The following is a 7,274-nucleotide window of genomic DNA, read 5'->3' on the forward strand; positions in this document are numbered from 1 at the left end:
AAAACAAAACATTTTTTCAGATAATAATAATAATAATAATAATAAAAAATAATAGTTGTTGTTGTTGTTGTTGTTGTTGTTTATATGCCACCCATCTGGTTGCCCCAGCCACCATGGGTGGCTTCCAACAAATTAAACACAATAAGCACAGGCAAACATCATATACAATTGTTATTCCATAAATGACTGGGTCATACCTCAGGGAAAACCATTTTAAACAAATACATCTTAGGAGACACTTCATGAAGATAGGAGATGGTTTGGTTTTGGCTAGTCATTGGTTCCAGAGAACTGAAGCTGCGACACTAAAAACCTAGTTTCTAGTACAGGCTAAGTGCACTGTCAGGGTATATGGCACTCTCAGAAGTGCTACATTTGAGGGGAACATTTATTTGAGAGGGATATACAAAGTGGTCCTTTAAACATCCTGGTCCCAAGTTCTTTAAGGTTTTATATGTTTACAGCAAAACATTGAACTGTGCCCAGTAGCAAACCAACAGCCTGTACAGCTCCCTCAGCAGATGCGCAGGGGTCAGCAAACTTTTTCAGCAGGGGGCATGTCCACTGTCCCTCAGACCTTGTGGGGGGGGCGGACTATATTTTGAAAAAAAATATGAACGAATTCCTATGCCCCACAAATAACCCAGAGGTGCATTTTAAATAAAAAGACACATTCTACTGATGCAGAAGGGATCTGAAGGCAGCCCTGTTTAGGGAGGCTTTTAATTTTTAATCAATTATTTTATTCTTCTGTTGGAAGCTGCCCAGAGTGGCTGGGGAAACCCAGCCAAATGGGTGGGGTATAAATAATAAGTTGTTGTTGTTGTTGTTGTTGTTGTTGTTATGTAAAAACACCAGGCAGGCCCCCACAAATAACCCAGAGATGCATTTTAAATAAAAGGACACATTCTACTCATGTAAAAACATGCTGATTCCTGGACCATCCGCGGGCAAGATTGAGAAGGCGATTGGGCCTTAGTTTGGGGACCCCTGCATTAAATGGTGATGATCGGGGGTGCTGCAGCATCCAGGTTTATCTCAAGGGAAGCCCCACATGCAACACATTGCAGTAATCCAGTCTTGAAGAGATGCATGAGTAACTAAGGAACGCAGAAACTTTGTGGCTTTTGTACAGCTGGAATGGAGCCTACTAAGAAAGAAAGAAAGAAAGAAAGAAAGAAAGAAAGAAAGAAAGAAAGAAAGAAAGAAAGAAAGAAAGAAAGAAAGAAAGAAAGTGAAAAGGTAAATCATATCTTTTTGTCAGCCTAATTTTGCTCACTCATGTCTGCCTCTGGCCCCACTGGAATGCTGGCCCCAGAAGTCATGCAAGCGTCAGACTGAAAGGGATTCTCTTTGCCTCTGCACCAGAATGAAAACATAGGGTTGCTTTACAAAGGAGGTGGGAATAACAGTAGCCCTCGGTTGTTACATGACGCCATAGGCTGCATCTGATACACAGATTTTTTCTCTCTCTCTCTCTTTCTCCAGATGGGCTACATGTTAAATGCTGCTTAATTAAATAGTGAATCTGCATGAGCAATCTGAAAGCCACCAAACTACATTAGAAGACTACGGGCCAGGCAGGCAGATGGTGCAATGTGAGATAAGCTTATTGCAATGATCTTTAAAAGCTGAGGATCAACTAACAAAAATGAAATACAGGGAAACAAAATCTTAAAACAAGCCAAAATACCAAGAATTTATAAAAGCAAACAGAGATGGTCCCAAAATGCCACTGTCCACTGCAGAAAAAGAACAAAGCAGTTATTCTTAACGTTTGGCTACAATATGTTTTGATGTCTGTTTTCTTTTTTATGGCTTCTGACTCATTTAAGAGCTGGTAATCATTTAGCACTTTGCCATAGGTTGGCACGCAGCCCTGTTGGTCTCTCTGCATCTAATAAAATGGGTCAACACCCTGTCATTTAAGGAAAGCTTTTATTACCTGTCCCTGCCAACATTATTCCTGTCATTCACGTGGGGCAGTTGCTCTCCAGCCATCCAAAAACAGAAGCAAACAAACAGCCTTTGCCTCCATCACGTCCATGCTTTGCTGTTCCCCCAACAAGTTTGGGGGATTCCCCTTTTTATCCTTTATCCCCCTGTTTTATCCTTACAAAAACCAGGTTCCAGATGATTATAACGCTGTTGTAATGGTAAACTTGCTTGCCAGGCTATATGATCAGAACCTCCCTGAATAAAAATTTACCTCATGTTTTTCTTTTTGGCCTTTCCCTCACACAGACCATATAACACCAGTCCTGAAAGACCTACATTGGCTACCAATACGTTTCCGAGCACAATTCAAAGTGTTGGTGCTGACCTTTAAAGCCCTAAACGGCCTTGGCCCAGTATACCTGAAGGAGCGTCTCCACCCCATCGTTCAGCCCGGACACTGAGGTCCAGCGCCTAGGATCTTCAGGCAGTTCCCTCACTGCAAGAAGTGAGGTTATAGGGAACCAGGCAGAGGGCCTCCTCGGTAGTGGCGCCCGCCCTGTGGAACACCCTCCCATCAGATGGCAAGGAAATAAACAACTATCCGACATTTAGAAGACATCTGAAGGCAGCCCTGTTTAGAGAAGTTTTTAATGTTTGAAGTTTTATTCTGTTTTTAATGCTCTGTTGATAGCTGCCCAAAGTGGCTGGGGTAGAAATAATATTTAATAATAATTTAGTATTATTATTAATAATTATTATTATTTCAGATGATTTTTTTGTATGCTATTTTCATGGATATATGCATTTTTATGCACACTTTCCTCTCATTTTGTGCACAATGCTTGGCTGGAGAACTGCCTTGTAAAATTCAAAGAAATGTGAATTTCACACAATGGCTCTGTTTCAGTTCTTCTGGCTATGTTTCAGAAAGTAACAAATTAGGTAGATTTGCCTTGAAATGCAAACTGTATTGAATTTCTCCCACATCCCTAGTGGTATAACATATGCTTTGCAAGCAAAAGGTCCCCAGTTCAATCTTTGGCAGCAGGGCTGGAACCCAAGCTCAAATAGCCTCTGCAATAGTCTTATGGAGACACTGCAGAGTTATCCCTCCTGAAATATACTCAGAGTCAAGTAGTAATTTCATGCTCTTTATTTCAGCTCATAGGAACAGTGACTGAATTTTCCCCAAACCTCAGGCTTTATATGCATTATTTACACAATGAGTACCGTCTGATTGGTTGATTATGTTTCCCTCCTGGAGCCTGATTGGGCTGCTGCAGGCCAATCAGTTGTTCCCATCCTTGTATCCTACCAGCCTAATAGGCTGATTAACTTCCTCCTGGGATCTGATTGGGCTGGTCCTGCATTCTTCTAGGATCCTACCTGCCTATTGTTCTAGGATCCAAGCTTAGTACATAACACCTCCTATCAGAAGGCGTTTCAGAGGCCAGTCCTCTGCTTTCAGTGATGTCCAAGTCAGGTTTAAAGATAAAGAACCACACGGGAGAACATGGGCCTTGAATTTCCACCTGTATATTGGACTAAGCAGGTCACAGTCTTCCCCACTATGGTAAGATGTATTTATATTTAATTTATAATTAGTCTTTCTAAATTTGCATATATTTGCATATGCAAATTCGCATCATCTTTTGTCTTTTTTTCCCCCAAAGAGATGCACTTCTGATTTTCTGGTGATGTGCAACTGGCCATTCTATCCCCACCCAAACCCAAATTTCACTCTATAGAATGTGTCTGGTGGGGAAAGGCAGCTTGTAAAAGCAAGAGTCTACTATTAACTTAAGCAGTGAACTCTTTAGGAAAAATAAAAACCAGGTAAAACAGGAATTGGTCTTGGCTTACTTGGAGTGTAATTGCAAAACCTTCCAAAGCAGTGTATGTAATGGCTGGATGACACTGATGCTGCCTGGGCAATTTGCCTTTTTGCAAAGCACATACCGGTAATAGCAGTATGTGACATGCTCTTTCATCAGAAAAGTTCAGATCTGTCTAACAAAAACAGAGATGAGATGCTGGGTGCTTTTCTTATCTCAAAGAAGTCAGATATAAAGATTAAAATTTAGTAGATATATTCTGTCATCAGTTCAAGGTCTCAGTATTAGGACTTGAGTGGAACGTTAATGCAAAAACAAAAATTATCAACATAATCAAGTCCACAGCATTGTGAATAAGCATCCATTTCCTTGGGTCCAAATATATCAGAGTTATCCTACTGCCTCCCCTTTTGTGTGTTTGTCTTTACTGATTGCAAGTGTAAAGGTTAATGTGCAACCAAATTTATTGCAGGCAAGAATATACAGATTCAGACTTCAATGGAAAGAGACACGAAAGAGCACCCGTCTTTCATCAACAGAAGATCTGTGCAAAGATATCAGGCACATGCAATTAATGATTCCAGGGCTAGTACAGGCTGCCATTTCTGCATCTGAAAGAAAAATGCATGCATGTCCCCACTTTCTTGGGTTCTGCACCAAAGAAAACAGCCAGATCCTGCAATTAAGGAGTCCAGAATCCACACCCAATTTGGCATAATGGGCAAGTGTGGCAAGTTGGATGCCTCTGAAGATACTTGACAACCAGTTTGGTGTGGCCATTCGAAGGTGCACCAACTTGGATGTGTCTGAAGATATCATTGCCCCATTTTGTGCATCCAAATCAACACATTTTCAAACTGTCACACCAAAATGGGCAAAGCCACATCAAACTGGCACCCAAGTCATTGCAGTTTGGACCTGCCACACCAAGCTAGACAAAGTTTCAGTCTGCCATCTTGATTCAAAATGGCATCTGGTGTCCAAATATAGCTGAAAACCAGCTCCTCCACCTCAGGAGCCCTCATGCCAAAGTGGGCGACAACATATCAAAAGGCACCCAAATCCATGGAGAACAGGCAGATGAACCACTTTCCAAAATGCATGTATGCTAAGATCATGAGATTAAAATATTCTTCATCTTCAGTTTAGAACAGGAAAATGTAAGTAGAAATACGGACCAATGAATGTTAATCTCCAGTGGTAGAAGAACAATATTATGCTATTCTGTACGTAATTAGTTTTAATAATAACAACCAATAAATTGCTAACACTTGCATCAAAGTTCAAGGGAGCTGTAAAAAGCCATTGTCAGTTGATGTAGTGATAATTAGCAAAATTTTATGGGATTGGTTAAAATTGGAAATATCATCCATCTCGGGATAAATTGTATGTAGTAAAATAATAATTGTGACATTATTAAAATCCAAGTTGCAACACTAGCCTTGGGAGTGTGTGTGTGTGTGTTACATTTCGGTTTTGTGTATGATTGTCATTTTTAAGAGCCTACATGAGAAACATGGGTAAGATAATTTGATTTGTAAATAGTTAGTATGGAATTATGTCATTCTAATTGTTGCTCCATCAACTGGCAATGGGTTTTTACAGCTCCCTTGAATGTTAATGGACTAAGTGAGCAGATAGTTTGCAGGAGAGCTGTGAGTGCTCTAACAAAAGACTGCTGGATTTCAGACAGAAAATGATTGTGTGATCAATCTACCAAATGCTGACAAAAACATAGTTGCTGATTATCCTTCAGCTGAGTCTAGCTTCTTGGATTTCCCGTTGTTCTGGTCATTTATTTTCTAGATTTGAGGGCTCTTCAGTAGACACAGTTTAATGGTAGATGCAGAAGATCTAAGGGTCATTTTCCAGTTTCTCCAGAAAACAGAACTGGGGGAACTTTCTGCTGGAGATCTTGAAAAGCCTCTATCAAGTGGAATAGGCTGAAGAAATCTGGTGAAAGGCAGCTTTTTATGGTCAGTTCTCTTTACAAGGGTGGCCCCACAGCCCAGGGGCCTAACAAATCCAGAAGGTCTAACCAGCTTCAATTCTCTAGAGAACATTATCTCAGAGAGCAGGGCTAGGAAATACCTTGTCTAAGTCTTTCAGATCTGGGTGAGAAACCTGCAGATCTTGTTGGACTATAACTCCTGTCATCTCATGCTGGCTGGGGCTGATGGGAGCAGTCAAGAAACCATTCTGGGCGAGATGGATCAGTGTTTCTGTTCAGTATACAAGACAGCTTCGTGTGTTTATAATAATCTGCCCTTACATTTTATTTATTTATTTATTTTTTGAAAGCCTTTATTACTTATTAAAAATTACAAAATTACAAAAGAAAAATACATAAGAAAATATATACAAAAAAATACATATAATCCAATTACAAAACCAGAGAATACGTCCTTTTGCAAATCATAACATTCCAAAATCGGCCACAAAGTCCCGGTAATCCAAAACTTGGTCTTTACAATCTTGGACCGAGGGGCCTAGAATATAAGAAAGCCAGACAAGAAAAGGAATAGAAGCAAAAGGAAGACGAACGAGGTGAAGGGACCCAGGTAAGTCAATGGTAAGGGGGGGGTGGGGCGGGAGAGGTGGGGTAAGGAAGGGAGGGAGGGAAGAGGGGGGAGGGGGAGGGAAGGTGAACAGATGAAAATAAGTAAAGTACAGATAAGAATAGTATAAAATAGGGTAAAATTTCGACTTCCAAACACTTATCAACGATTCCCTCACATAATTAAATTTCACTAAGCTTCTCCTTTATATTTTTGGATTAAGTTTCCTTTTCTCTCTTCCCATCACCCTTACATTTTAGAATGTTTGGAAAATATTTTGTCGCTTTAAATTTATCCATATGAGAGTATGCCAACCTAGCAGTTCGAAAGCACGTCAAAAATGCAAGTAGATAAATAGGAACCGCTACAGCGGGAAGGTAAACGGTGTTTCCTTGTGCTGCTCTGGTTCGCCAGAAGTGGCTTTGTCATGCTGGCCACATGTCCTGGAAGCTGTACGCCGGCTCCCTCGGCCAATAATGCGAGATGAGCGCCACAACCCCAGAGTCAGTCACGACTGGACCTAATGGTCAGGGGTCCCTTTACCTTTATGAGAGTATGCATCCTCATGTACAAAATATACTACTCCCCATGTGAAGCTCACACATGTATTATCATCATCCCTAGTTTGACACTAAGAAAGCCTGAACCACTGCTATGATTTACCAGTACTTATTTTATTCAGACTATTTATATACTGCTTAATTAGAATTGTCTCTGAACAGTGTACAAGAAATGCAATATAATGGAAACTATAAAAATCAGGATTCAATTAAAATGCCTGCTGGAGAAATAAACAAACAAACAAACAAACAAACCCTTCAGTAGGTGCTGGAAATTTAATAGGGAGGCAGCTTCTGTAGCAAACTCCCTCGATAAATGGGAGCTAGGCAGCGTGGCCTGCTTTTGGTTCAACCAAAGTTTAGGGCTCCAGGAGACAGAAGCA

The 7,274-nt window shown here is 40.6% G+C and overlaps 1 long non-coding RNA gene across 1 annotated transcript; it reads left to right on the plus strand.

Annotated features, from left to right (window-relative positions):
- The first annotated feature begins 1,471 nt into the window (after positions 1 to 1,471).
- Positions 1,472 to 5,363, plus strand: LOC148687711 (uncharacterized). Its single transcript, XR_015949493.1, has 3 exons — positions 1,472 to 1,598; positions 2,245 to 3,511; positions 4,246 to 5,363. It is a non-coding gene; the product is annotated as an uncharacterized LOC148687711 (long non-coding RNA).
- Positions 5,364 to 7,274: the final 1,911 nt, after the last annotated feature.

The sequence above is a fragment of the Zootoca vivipara genome, chromosome 1 (assembly GCF_965207765.1).
Source record: "Zootoca vivipara chromosome 1, rZooViv2.hap1.1, whole genome shotgun sequence".
Classification (NCBI taxonomy): domain Eukaryota; kingdom Metazoa; phylum Chordata; class Lepidosauria; order Squamata; family Lacertidae; genus Zootoca; species Zootoca vivipara.